This window comes from Haliotis rufescens, unplaced genomic scaffold, assembly GCF_023055435.1.
Source record: "Haliotis rufescens isolate VD_foot unplaced genomic scaffold, xgHalRufe1.0.p SCAF_13, whole genome shotgun sequence".
NCBI classification, from domain to species: domain Eukaryota; kingdom Metazoa; phylum Mollusca; class Gastropoda; order Lepetellida; family Haliotidae; genus Haliotis; species Haliotis rufescens.
In genome coordinates this window covers 28406638-28421263 of record NW_025963813.1, presented here as the reverse complement: position 1 = coordinate 28421263, position 14626 = coordinate 28406638, and the positions used below count along the sequence as shown (strand labels likewise).

The following is a 14626-nucleotide window of genomic DNA, read 5'->3' as shown; positions in this document are numbered from 1 at the left end:
TTGTTTTATTCTAAATTTCCAACATAATTATTACAAATAAATTACTTTCCCACCTACTTGTATGTATTATAATGAAGTTGTCCAACCTCGTATCGTACTTGCTTCATATTGCATGCACTGATATGTGGGACTTAGTATGAAAGCGTATTGGAGCCACAGTCTAAAAAATGCTTTCATCTACGTTGGTGATACTTTCGTCTACGTAGATGATACTGAAATCTTCGAAGATGATATTGTTGTAGACTGTAGCACTAGTATGCTTCCATAACCTTGCGTTCAAATTGTCATGACTTAATCTGTTCTTCATAGTCAAGCATTTGTGACCACTCGTGTCATTCCGGAACCAACCGAAAGGCGACTCAAGTCCCTCTAGTGACCATTTTATCAGCTTGGTTCAGGTTTCGCGCAAACGGGCAGCAAATACCACATCAGTATGGTGAAATAATTGTGACTGTCGCTTTTTATGATGATACGCGCATTCTGATTGGTTTGTCGTATTTTCGTACACGGTATTGTTTGATTGGGCGCAATTCTTCGGGTAGGTTACAGAAGATTGCGAGTTGAGACGAATGCACACCTTTGAACCCTCAGATGGGTGCTTACGCCTGTACGCCTTAGTTGTCTTGACCTTAGATCGTCTTGTACTTTCAAACTAACAAATATAAACCATACCCATAGAGACAGGGATACTAATGACGTTATTTTCAGTAATTCTCACCGAGCGTTTACTTACAAGAGTTGTTCCACTGTGTTTATTGTTTGCGAAGAGTCCCACAGCACAACTCATTGTCTCAAATAAATGAAGATGAAGTGATCCATTGATCATGACGTCATGACAGTTTTATGTGAAGTCGTTCCACTAATAGAGTAACGTAGCTGTACAAGCGAAGATACGGTTTAGAATACCATGCTTGTCGTAAGAGACGACTAACGGGATCGGGGTCAGGCTCGCTGACTTGGTGGATGCATGTAATCGTATTCAAATTGCCGAGATCTATGCTTATGATGTTAATCACTAGATTGTCTGTTCCAGACTCAATTATTTACAAACCGCCGTCATATAGCTGGAATATTTCTGAGTGCGGCGTTAAACAACAAACCAACCAACCAGCCAATTCCCGAGATCTGTGCTTATGATGTCCACCTGATGGAGTAGGCATATACATCCATAAATTCTCTTCCTTATGTGTAGCACTTCTAAATGCCTTTCAAAGACTTAATTTAACTTGCTTCTTCTCTGAGATAAAAAAAAATCAGGAAAATCCTTTGAGAATCAACATGGTAATAATTTATCTATTCTCAAGTACTCTCTGTGAATATAAGTCCTTCCTTGGTTAATAGCAGTGATGCACCAGGCGTTCATTCACAATTGTCATGCTAATGTCGTTTATAATTACGACATTGTATTCATAAACCATTCCGATTTCGCACACCCTGACTGCCGTAACAATTTGTGCGAGTGACGTCATCTCATTCTTGTCATGACGAAAGCCTAATCACACTAAATTGTACATAATAACATATATCTTTTCCCCATACCGCGCCATTACTTACATTGGGAACTGACAAAAAGGCAAAAGAAAGAAATATTGGCTTCGAATTTATCAATATTTTTACTACGTTTTACAACCAATCACAGTTTATTTAGGGTCATTTTTTATAGCATTTACCTCCATAATTATTGCAAATTTACGTAAAGGTACTCAAATGTGGACACAGCTTTCGTAAAGGTACTTAATTGTGGACATATATTTACGTAAAGGTACTCAAATGTAGACATAGATTTACGTAAAGGTACTCAAATGTGGACATAGATTTACGTAAAGGTACTCAAATGTGGACATAAATTTACGTAAAGGTACTTAACTGTGGACATAAATTTACGTAAAGGTACTCCAATGTGGACATAAATTTACGTAAAGGTACTCAGATGTGGACATAAATTTACGTAAAGGTACTCAAATGTAGACCTAGATTTACGTAAAGCTACTCAAATGTAGACATAGATTTACGTAAAGGTACTCAAATGTGGACATAGATTTACGTAAAGGTACTCAAATGTGGACATAGATTTACGTAAAGGTACTCAAATGTGGACATAAATTTACGTAAAGGTACTTAATTGTGGACATAAATTTACGTAAAGGTACTTAATTGTGGACATAAATTTACGCGAAGGTACTCAACTGTAGACATATATTTACGTAAAGGTACTCAAATGTGGACATAAATTTACGTAAAGGTACTCAGATGTGGACATAAATTTACGTTTTGCAAATTTAGACAGATGAGGGTTTATGATTGTAAATATGTCATATTTTAACGATTGTTTATCTTCGAAAAGATGATATTTACATCAATTTACAAGTTAGTAAAGGTAAACATTTCTTCCAGTGTAAAATACGGTATGATTATATGTCATCTCCAAAAGGAATGTTCAATAGGGTACATGTACTTGGTATTTGGTCAAGACAATTTACCAAAGTTCCGCTGTATAACTGTATTAAAACTGTTCATAGCGGCGTTAAAAACTCGCTCACTCACAAGTTCGTGTCACGTGACTGACAGTTTCCATCGTTGATCCAGATTTTTTTTAATGGTTTTAAGTATTTACTGTCAGATACTTCCACTTAACAGGGTTAAACTCAAACCAATGACTGCTCTTCACTAAGTGATACGCGAGGTCTTAGAGGTACTCCGCTACCATAACGCCGTATAGAGTTGCGCCCCTTAGTTACGAGGGTCCGCGTCAAAGATCTGAATTTAAGATTAACCCCGATAATAATCTTGTATGTGTGTCACAGCCATACTTATGCTCATGGATAGGTGTCTTAGACGAAACATGCGGTTTTCCTCACACAAGAAGCTGACACACTAAATAACAGAAATACTTCAAGCGACTTTAAACCCCTACTTTCACATGGTATTTCAAGATTGTTTTGATATTCTTAATTCGTAAAAATCGTTTTGTTTATTATTTGGTTAACGGACCAATCTTTACAAAATGTGACAAATGTACGATATAATTTTTATCTTTTGAAGTATTTTTTTGCTATCGAATCAGCTTATTCAAAATTGTTAAAACATCCAAATTGCATTAATGTACAGTTATTATTAAGAAATCCTTTCACGCAGAATATTCGTACTATTTGACTTATTGTGTCTTCTAATCACAGTTCGACTAACGGGATCGGGTCGTCATGCCCGCTGTGTACCGATTGCGTAGATCGATGCTCATCATGTCAATCACAGGATTGTCTGGTCCAGACTAAATTATTTACATAGCTGGAATATTACTGAGTGCGTCATAGCGTTACACAACAAACAAAAAAGACACATCTAATCACACTATTAAAAGCTGATGTAAGACTCCAGTAAGATACGACCAAAACGGTTTCTGTACAAATAATTTTATTACATAAGAGAACAACACATTAACATATCATACATATAAACATCGGGTCCGAAATCCTTGGGGACGTCCGACATCTGAAACGAAGCAGTAAAATGTTAGTTAAATAGCTGAACATTGTTTAATACATTTTCAACAAAAGAGTAGCAGCGTCTCAGATCCTGTTCGTTACTATTGACATCGCCACTGAAGATCACGAAAGTTTGTGAACATATTCTGCGAATCGAACTTGAACATTAACCATTTGTTTGACAGATTTTCAAATGTGTCAAACTACACGCAAATGTAAGACAAAAACAAAGATTTTTTTGTTTCTCGTTTTCTGCCACATCTTAAGATGATTGGAGTTCTTAATCTGCGAACATTTAACGACAAAACGTTTTATCAATTTTGTAAATGTTTCGACACAATGCATATATGTGTTGATATTGCATATTCATGCTCATTAATAAGTCATTCACTCCGTGGTGATACCGTAATATGATTATTAGTCCACAGTTACCTATGATTAATGATCGGAGGTCAGGCTCTGTACCGGTAACTTGGACGTTTGCGTGTCGTCGTACCGTAGCGAGACGGCACGGGACGTTGCTCATAATATCAACCACTGTTTTCAGATTCAATTGTTGACAGGCGCAATTATATAACTGGACCATCCCCCCTCACACACGCACGCACGCACGCACGCATACACATATACGCACACACACACACATGCACACACACATACAGACCCGTGAGGATCCGGGTTAAAATTGGTCTTCAGCAACCCATGCTTGTCGTAAGAGAGAGAGAGAGAGAGAGAGAGAGAGAGAGAGAGAGAGAGAGAGAGAGAGCGAGAGAGAGAGAGAGAGAGAGAGAGAGAGAGTTGCCTTACCAACAGTTTTCCTTGACTCAACCTGAGCATCCCGATGAAGGTGGTGATGGGAGAGATGGTTCGTCATACCTTATTTCCACCTCCACTGGCTCTCCGTCACCATACTGCTGCAGAGTCGCCATCGAGACGACCACCAGCAAAACTGAAACAACATTGTAAAGACGATGAAACGCGTTCACGGCCTTATGACATTGGCGCAGTTACAATTAATGTATGCGCTAGTCGTTTAAAACGCCAGAATTCCTTCTTTAGGCGTGCTCAAAACCAATGATTGTGGGTTCGAATCCAAGACTAGACCTTCTAGGTTTGCCAGCAAACAAACAGACATTCCCTTGCTCTTTGTTTCACAAAAGTTGGAAACGTCTAAGACCTGCATCACTTCGGGCTTTCCTACCAAATCAAGGTGACACGACGTGATCTAACTGAAAGTTCCAGCAATATTCCAGCTATATGTCGGTGCGCTGAAAAATAAGTGAGGACCAGACAATCCAGTGACATCATGAGCATCGATCCATGCAGTTGGGATCCGATGACATGCATCAACCAAGTCAGCGAGCCTGACCACCAGATCCCGTTAGTCGTCTCTTGTCACAAGCATAGTCGCCTTTTACGTCAAGCATGGGTTACTGAAGACCTATCCTACCCCGGACCTTCACGGGTCTCTAACTGAAAAACTGTTCCTAAGTGCCGTAGATAACGCATTGTAATTAGTATTAATTACTGTTAGGCGGCGAATTGGTTTAATTGGTCGTTTCATTATGTTTTGTACAATTCGCGGGAAAAAAGGTCGATAAGTAACAGTAAAAGCGGATACCACAGAGCCCATAGAATATCAATAAACTATCACAGATAAAGATACTTTCCTTTTATCGTCTCTTTTCCTATTTGCTCTCTTTTTCATGGATAATGTAAAGATTAAAATAACTGTGAAGACATTTAACATATATAAAGTGCCCGACAAAAAAAAGGGCACTAATTATTTGAATGTAGGAATCTTAGAGGTGTACATTTACAATACCGTCGCGTTGCATCTGAACGCAACTCTAATCACAATGAAATTTCACATCATGCATGAACAGCAGGTGATGCACGTGCGCACACAAACCAAAGTATGTGCGCCTAATACATAGATTATCAATAGAGAATTCCGTACAATAAGAGGAAGGCGAATTTCAACTTTTACCATCAATAACCGGCTCTATGCAGCCCGTCTGAAAGCAAGGCGTCCTGTGAAGGGTGTGAACCTAACAGCTAATGGGCGGCAAAGATTGGTGTGGACTAGGCAACACCAGGGACGAGTTGTGCGCCAATGGCGTTACACCATATTTACAGAAGATCAATGTTTGCCTCATATTCCAATACGGCAGAAAACGCACCACATCAAGAGTCGATTGAAATATTCGTTATAACACATTCACAGACAATTATGCGTGAATTTCTATAAACAAATACAACAAATACAAATGGTATGACAACAAAATTAAAATTAATTAAAATATAGATTAAAATCAAAACCTTTCTACCCACAGCACAAGCGCTAAATGTATCTATTAGACGATACTCAACATTAATGTCAGTCAACGAAGGTACATGTATAATTAGTTTGTCTACTCACCGATAACGAACAGTGATATCAGAACTGCATTCATTGTGAAGGAGTTTGTAGTGAAACGTCACGCAATATTCAATTGTTTACTACTGACTCGACGAACTGTGGTGATTTTATACCAAGTTTTCCTTTAATGAAGACACACGTGGCAACACTGGGTAGGAAGTTATGTTTGTAATCTGCGTCCGTTTCCGTAGAAAGCTACGTGTAAACCATTGCAAAACATGCTGAACAAATATTTTCAACATTCAAAAAACTAATACACAGTAAAGAAAAATGGAAATATGCGGCAACTACGCATTATAAATGAGATTTAATATTTTGTTTTCACTGTTGACATGCACATATATACCAACAGACTAACACGTAGTTATTGTTATATACATTTAGTATCAAACGGTTTTCATTTTATATGTCATCAACAATTGCATGAAAACATTATGATGTATTGTTACACGTTGCCCCTGTTGAACATGTATGTACAGAATCAAGTTTGCGTTATCCATGTCATGAAGCGAAGGTATTTCGTGTAAGTAGCAAGAGATTGTCCAGATTCCTGTGTCAGCTTGAAAGAAGCACGTCAAACGGAGAAAAAACACGCTACATTTCCTCGTTAAGGGCATCTACATACCTTCATATCGCGTCACACTGATATATTCATTTCCCGTATCAATGCTATAAAAGGGATTTTTTCTACAGTTTTTTCATCATTCATCCCTTGTTTTTTCACCTGCCTTCTAAGAAGAAGAGAGATAAAATGAATCTTAAAACAGTTTTGGTTTTTCTCGGTAAGTTTATTTACAATTTATTACAAAATACGTCGTGATACGTTTTGACCTTGTCTTACATTCATAGTTTTGTTGATATTTTTTATTTCGGTGTTATTTCTGCCTCAACTTTTTTGTATTTGTTTTTAATACCTAAGCATTATTTCCATTGCTTAGATGTCTTAACGTTAAGTAGGGATGCTGCTCCATTGTCATGTTTTCAATATAGATCTAGACGTTGTATATTGTGCCTTGCTCAGAATCGCTGTAACTAATATAAGCTAATTATTCTTCATCATAAAATTGATACAGTCGGAATCATACAATGGGTTCTTATGAATACTAGTAGTATATGTGTCTTTTCAAAGCCGACTTCTTACTCAATACCACTCAAAAACCACAATCATTGTTTATCTGCTATCTCAAAGAAGCGTTATGCCTACTATGAATCTAGACGTTATTTGCCTTGTGACAGATGACGACTCTGGTTCGCGAGGGACACTCACTACAATGCCAAGACATAGCATAGAACCAACCAGGTGGTAGTAAATTCCTTTGATGTTGAAATTTGTGAATTTCTTTTTTCAACAGCCATGATGGTAGCAGTGACCGTTTCTCACCGCCACCGCCATCATCACCACCATCATCACTCCTCCTCCGTCAAACACATCCATCACTACGAGTCGGGATCATCTGGATCTTCAGGATCTTCATCCTCCGGATCATCAGGATGTTGTTGCGGAGGAAGTTCCGGATCTTCTGAATCCTCAGATGAAGATTACCCCATCCCAATCCCAATCCCAATCTCCAGCGGTGGCGGCAGCAGCGGTAGCAGCGGTTCCTCCGACGCCGCCCTCCTACAGGCTCTCATCAACGCTGGCAAATAAATGAATCGGTAAGAAATCTTAAAGATAATTTCGATTCTATTTTCTGTCACCTTTGCGCGTTGAAGCAATGGATAAAGATCTGTAAAATGTGCTTGTTGAACAAGACTTGGACATTTCATCTTAAAGCAAACTATATACAATATGTTAATGTGTTCTTAGTTCGAAAAATGTTAATTTAGTGAGAATTTTACAATGAACTATCGTTTTAGCAGCGTATTTTTATGATTATAGAAAGTTTTGTAGCTTAATTTACAATTTCCATTATTCTCTTTCAGATAGCAAATACCTGTTACGATCCTGCGTCAGCTCTTTGTAGCCATCATTTGTTGTTATTGTTAATGTTTTCCTTAATAAATGGATTAACACTATAAAAAGAGACTGTGTAATGTCTTTTATGGCCAGTCTTCTGGCGGCCGCAGATATGAGTCCTTGTCATCACGACTCTTTGTTGGACCTGGCAACCCGCAACCTATGCTGGTCGTATAAGTCTCTGGCTTGTCTGGTCCGTCATATGACTTGACTATTGCAAGGTGAAACAAACATGACAAACATGCTACCGGTAGGACAGGCCAGGCTTACCTTTTTCGCGAACACCTTGTGTTGTCACGTATTTTCAGTGAACTATTTTTATTGTACTTTTTAGCCTTTCATGCCCAATGGAATCTGTTCCGGTGGATATATATCCTACTCAAAATAATAAATGAACACCCGATTCTTTCATATTGCATAGTTAATCTGTCATGGCATGAAAGAATATGTTGTTCCTTAAATTCCTTTGAGTAGTATATATTTGTTACAGAGTTGGCAATGAGTGAATGTTGGTTAACGTCCAAGTGAGTATTAGGGTAGCGATACCCTACTCTACATGTAAATGTTTTAGTCTTAACCATACAAAACAGAGCAAAATACACGAAATGTAAATATTTTAGTCTTTTCCATACAAAACAGAGCAAAATACACGAAATGTAAATATGTTAGTCTTTTCCATACATAACAGAACACTTACACGAAATGTAAATATTTTAGTCTTAACCATACAAAACAGAGCACTGTAACGAAATGTAAATATTTTAGTCTCAACCATACAAAACAGCACGACACACGACATGTAAATGTTTTAGTCTTAACCATACAAAACAGCACGACACACGACGTGTAAATGTTTTAGTCTTAACCATACAAAACAGAGCACTGTACACGAAATGTAAATATTTTAGTCTCGACCATACAAAGCAGCACAACACACGACATGTAAATGTTTTAGTCTTAACCATACAAAACAGAGCACAATACACGAAATGTAAATATTTTAGTCTTTTCCATACCATACAAAACAGAACACTTACACGAAATGTAAATAATTTAGTCTTAACCATACAAAACAAAGCACTGTACACGACATGTACATATTTTAGACTTAACCATACGAAACAGAAAACATGAACAATAACTCGTAACACGCAAACATCTACGTCATCGAGTCTGACCATGATCACCCGATCCTCTTTAGTCAGTTATTTTACAACATGTTAGTAGATAACTGGACGTCTACAATGAATGTAAGATCGTGTCGATGTTACGTCCGTTCGACGTGTCAGAATGGCATGGTCGAGGGTTCAAATCATTTCATTTCATTTCACCAAACTGGTCAACGACGTGCATCACTTCGGCCTGTCCTTCATTAAGCTGACACGACAACGTGATATGAAATAATGTTCATTAAACTTACCTCGTTCACTCACCCACCCACTCACTCACTCATCTTACATCTGTGTATAGTTCATAGTTCACGTTAGATTGATGTTGACTTCGTGCCTCCACAACGCCTCAAAAGTCCAACAGGATTCCACAGGATGTAAAAATCAAAATTCGGATGAAAATTATATAAAAGATCACTGAAAATCATTTATGATAACAGGTGAAGCGAATCAGGATCCAGCGATAGCACCCACCAATTGTTTAATGTTCATCAAAACAGTTTATGGCAGTGAGTTAGGAGGTGTTAAAACTCCTTGCAAAGGTCCTCATAAGGGATACCATTGCGCATCATGTAACACATTGATACAGTGAACGCGACGTAAATATTAAACGTCAACGACAGAGAATAATAATCAGTCTGAGTTATCTGCCGAAACAGATTCCATTGAACGTAAAAGACAAAATAGCTATGAAAATTATACAAATGAATCACTGAAAATCAGTGACACCTTGTGTTCACTTTATTTAACGTGCACTGTTAATTCAGTGAAAATGTCTCTTTTATAATGTATGCGGCGATTATTAAAATATTAAAATTGAAATAACTGCTGACGTTATTCTCTCAAAAGTACGCTTTATTTACATTGGTTATTTACTTTTTGATAGCGATTCTGGAACACTTGCTTATGATACAGTAGGAATCGTACAATTGGCTCTGCTTTTAGTGGACGCATCAGTGACCAAAATGGAATTCCTTATTTTGACCTGCACCATATGTTCGCGTGTTTTTTTCAGGTGAATTATTGACTGGTCTTTGCATGTTGTTGTGATGGGTGCCACCGTTTGGGAAACGCTCACCTTTTCGCGAGCCCTTGGTATCATTACTATTTGATAGTGATTCATAAACACATGCTCAAGATATACATGTCGTTACCTAATGATATCATACCACACCCTGTGTGACAGTGTTTGTATTTCATCGTTTGATATCCTATCACACAGTGTGTGCCAAAATGGAACCATGCAATAATAGATATGATGAAATCATGTCTTGAAAATTCATACCAGTATTCGTGACATTTTCAATACGTCATAACACACTGTGTCGGTTTTTCGTGACAGATGCGCGTCCTTATAGATCCTTATGACACCCATACACGTCATATCGTGTCACACTGCGCGTTCTTATAGATCCTTATGACACCCATACACGTCATATCGTGTCACACTGCGCGTCCTTATGGATCCTTTTGACCCCCATACACGTCATATCGTGTCACACTGCGCGTTCTTATAGATCCTTATGACACCCATACACGTCATATCGTGTCACACTGCGCGTCCTTATGGATCCTTATGACACCCATACACGTCATATCGTGTCACACTGCGCGTCCTTATGGATCCTTATGACACCCTTTCAAATCACGTTATGTCACACTGCGCGTTCTTATGGATCCTTATGACATCCCTATACGTCAATCGTGTCATTAAAACATCACATCATGTCACACTGCGTTCTTATAGATCTGTATGACATCTTTACACATCATATCATGTCAACTGTGCTTGTCATTATAGGTATCAATGAAATTACACCACATTGTCATTATAAAATTATTGACATCATACCGCACAACGAGGAATAAAAGACATCCCACACAGCAAAAAAAGTGTAGGATTCCGTTTTCCGGAAACATTACAGAAACATTCCGAGTTACGTTCAGAAACCTGGTCGGTTGCGTGTCATCTTACCCCGACGGCGTGAGTCGTTGCTCATAATATCAGCCTCTGGTTTCTATGGTCCAGATTCGATTATTTACAGACTGCAGCAGTCGAATAGTTGGATTATTCAGTGCGTCGTTAATCAACAACAAAAATGCAGAATAAAAGAGGCCATTAACGCGACAGATTTATTACAGCCGTGATTGACGGAGGACGTGTACAGATGTTTGCATACACCTAGTAGGATCACTAATTGGTAGTGATTCATAAACACATGCTTATAATGTAATCGGAATCGTACAACGGACCCTGCTTTCGGCAAAATTTCACATGTTTATGGAAGCGGTTTTGTCACTGTTACTTGCTCAATAATAAATTGACCGAATGACAGGAAAACACATATTAAGGATTTCACAGATATAAGTATTAAAAAACTCCATTTGGAATAGGGATAGTAAACTGAATTCGAAAGCGTAATACCTGCTTGTGGGTGTTAATATATTCCCGTTCAATTGTCACGTCCCTTATTGATTGATAAAAACAAACATGCACTGTAAAGCAGTGATCCAGCGTACATTCAAGTGCGCAAAGTACAAACATATTTCGTACACTCAATGATTGACGTACATTTGATTAAACGTCATGAAAGCTTTTACATATTGGCTGTCGCAAGAAACAGATAAAAGTTAGCAATGTTCAATACTGATAAAGAAAACATATAAAAATTGCTGACTATGTGATACATTCGAGCTTATCACACTATGTCCTAATCCGGATTATGTCACGCCCACTCCATTGAGCTGTTCTTCCTTAATCATACTTAATCCTACCACTTACGCGGACATAGTGACCACACCGACATTCTTCCCGACGGCAGCTGGTATGTGGTGTACTGTATATAAGTGACCGAGGGAGACACCATCATCAAACACTTCTCTATCTTCATTCAGTTCTTACTGTGTTCAAAACAGACTGAATTCAAAATGAAATTAACGATCTTCTTTACGCTTCTTGGTAAGTATGGCTTTAATTGTATAGGTTTATTTATTTTCTAATTTACATTTTAAACATGTTTCTCTGGAGAAGTGTTTCATGCGTACTGGTATTTTTGAAAGTTTTTTATATTTCGTGTGTTTTCTGAATTCTCTATTCTGAATATTATTTAAAAAATTATAAATCACCTAGAAATTACTAATTGGACAGAAATCAATACTAGGACCATATATCCACAACATATGTAGTATTCAAACCTGCCCCGAAGTAATAACATTGAAAAAATAAGTAAGCATAGCACATATTCAATGTTAAAAATAACCAGATCAAGACGCATAATATTTTATCATCAATTGTGTGTGAGTGTGTAGGGCAGGACATGCCTACTCTATTCGCGAACACCTGGTGTCATCACTGAATTTCAGTTATCCAATCGTTTAATTTTCACCGCTATTTTGCCTTTTACACAATGAAATGTGTTTCGTTTGATAGTCGAGACTGATTATTCTCTGACGTAGACGTTTTATATTTAAAGCCTTTGAGTATGATCTTTGATTAGGCTTACAAGGGAATTTTCAAGATTGTTACCATTACAACACGTAGGCCCTAACGGTGTGTAAATACGGTAGAACATATCACATTTCCTGTACTTCAAATATACAGTATCTGTATGTGGTTAGTGTTGCGCCAACGCCTCTAATGCAAACACGATTTTCTTACAGCCATGCTAGTAACAGTGAGTTTTGCCCATCGTCATCGTCACAGCCATCGCCACTCCACTTCCGTCAAACACATTCATCACTACGAGTCGGGATCATCTGGATCTTCAGGATCTTCATCCTCCGGATCATCAGGATGTTGTTGCGGAGGAAGTTCCGGATCTTCTGAATCCTCAGATGAAGATTACCCCATCCCAATCCCAATCCCAATCTCCAGCGGTGGCGGCAGCAGCGGTAGCAGCGGTTCCTCCGACGCCGCCCTCCTACAGTCTCTCATCAACGCTGGCAAATAAGTGATGAGGTATGGACATAATCTATGACAAATATTGCTTAATACCGTATAAGAAACATAACGTGCATCAAGTCATTCAAGATGCTCCATTTTGCCTGCAGTCTTTAGGGGGTTTGGTTTATATTAAACCAGTTGGTTGAGAAATTGCTGATGCGATGCAATCATTGCACTAACTCAATAACTCACTCAGATAGTGAGTGAGTGTGTTGGGGTTAACGCCGCTTTTAACAGTATTCCAGTTATATCACGGCGTGTCAGCTTAATGTGGGAGGGAAGCCTGAAGTGATGCAGGTCTCAGACGTTTACCACTTCGTTGAAACCCACGAGCACGGGTATGGTGCTGACAAACCTAGAAACATAATCGGGGCGAACCGGGATTCGAACCCACAATCCTAGGTTTCTGGCGTGCCCAAGGGACGCAACTCTACACAGCGACGCAACTCTGCACAGCGAATCGCGGCGCGGTGACGACTGGGCGACCCGCCACCCCTCACTCATGATCAGATAGAGTCAACACGGGATAGAACGAAGTGTAAACTTGCATCGTCATGTCACGTGTTACTTCCCGACTGCGTAAGGAGTTCCAGTCTTTGAGTTTGACGATCGTATGAATCATTGACCATGTTCGCGATTCACATGAACTCTGAGTCGTTAAAAGGTGCAGGGACCACATACACTTTTCTTCTCAAACAGTGCAGAATCGACATTTGATGAGTAACCACATATTTTCAGAATATGTTAACAAACAAATTAATGCAAAATATTATTCTTTCAGATGGGATATCCATACCCACGAACTTGTACAAGGTGTTCACATTTATTTGTTATCATCTTAACCTTGTATCTTTATTTGTTGACTTTGTTTTGTTAAAAGATACCAATAAAGTTCTGTGATCGTTAACATTGAATGTTTGTATTGTTTCCAAACATGACGCACATCATTGAAACAGCTACTTTGGATCCTTTGTTTGGACCCGTGGTCGTTGGATTCGCCGAAACAAGAACGTTTTCGACTTAGACTATGTGCAACTGAAATAACACTGTTTTAAGCGTCATTCAAACATCACTCACTCACGCACGCACGCACACACGCACGCACGCACTCACGCACGCACGCACTCACTCACTCACTCACTCACTCACTCACTTCATGTTAGATTGGTATTGACTTCTTGCCTTCCTACTCGTGCTTCCTATTAGTGTTTAAAAAGACCACCATTTATAGCTTTACAAGATTTTGTTTTGCGTACAATATCCAAAAGCCTATAGACAAGGCAACTCATGAACATGGCCATGGAAGTTAAGCAAGGAGGAATATCCACAATTCTATCTATCCCTATGACGATTACTCTATTGAATTGCAAAAAAGCTAGTAGTGGATGAAATAGACTTGATACACCATTGACTGACCATTCACAACGCAGGTGTTGATGAAAACATATGATACGGCCCCTTTTTATCCCACAGGATCTGCATAAGTTAAGATATGAGAAAAACATCTCTGCTAAAGAGAGAATCCATTGTACGATTCCGACGATATTAATCACTATTAAATATGATGATACCAGGTCTTCGCGAAAGATGAATGTTTCCTGTCCATTGGAGGCACGCATCACAAACACATGCAAAGGCAGGTCAGGTGTTCAC

General features: G+C 38.6%; 3 long non-coding RNA genes across 3 annotated transcripts; 2 read left to right on the top strand and 1 right to left on the bottom strand.

Annotated features, from left to right (window-relative positions):
• Positions 1 to 3394: 3394 nt before the first annotated feature.
• Positions 3395 to 6052, bottom strand: LOC124118311. Its single transcript, XR_006858458.2, has 3 exons — positions 5905 to 6052; positions 4290 to 4431; positions 3395 to 3489 (listed from the first exon to the last, which is right to left on the bottom strand). It is a non-coding gene; the product is annotated as an uncharacterized LOC124118311 (long non-coding RNA).
• Positions 6053 to 6615: 563 nt separating this feature from the next.
• Positions 6616 to 7928, top strand: LOC124118315. The gene is made up of 3 exons (XR_006858460.2): positions 6616 to 6686; positions 7257 to 7560; positions 7828 to 7928. It is a non-coding gene; the product is annotated as an uncharacterized LOC124118315 (long non-coding RNA).
• A 3926-nt stretch (positions 7929 to 11854) lies between these two features.
• On the top strand, positions 11855 to 13880 carry LOC124118313. Its single transcript, XR_006858459.2, has 3 exons — positions 11855 to 11989; positions 12691 to 12988; positions 13755 to 13880. It is a non-coding gene; the product is annotated as an uncharacterized LOC124118313 (long non-coding RNA).
• Positions 13881 to 14626: the final 746 nt, after the last annotated feature.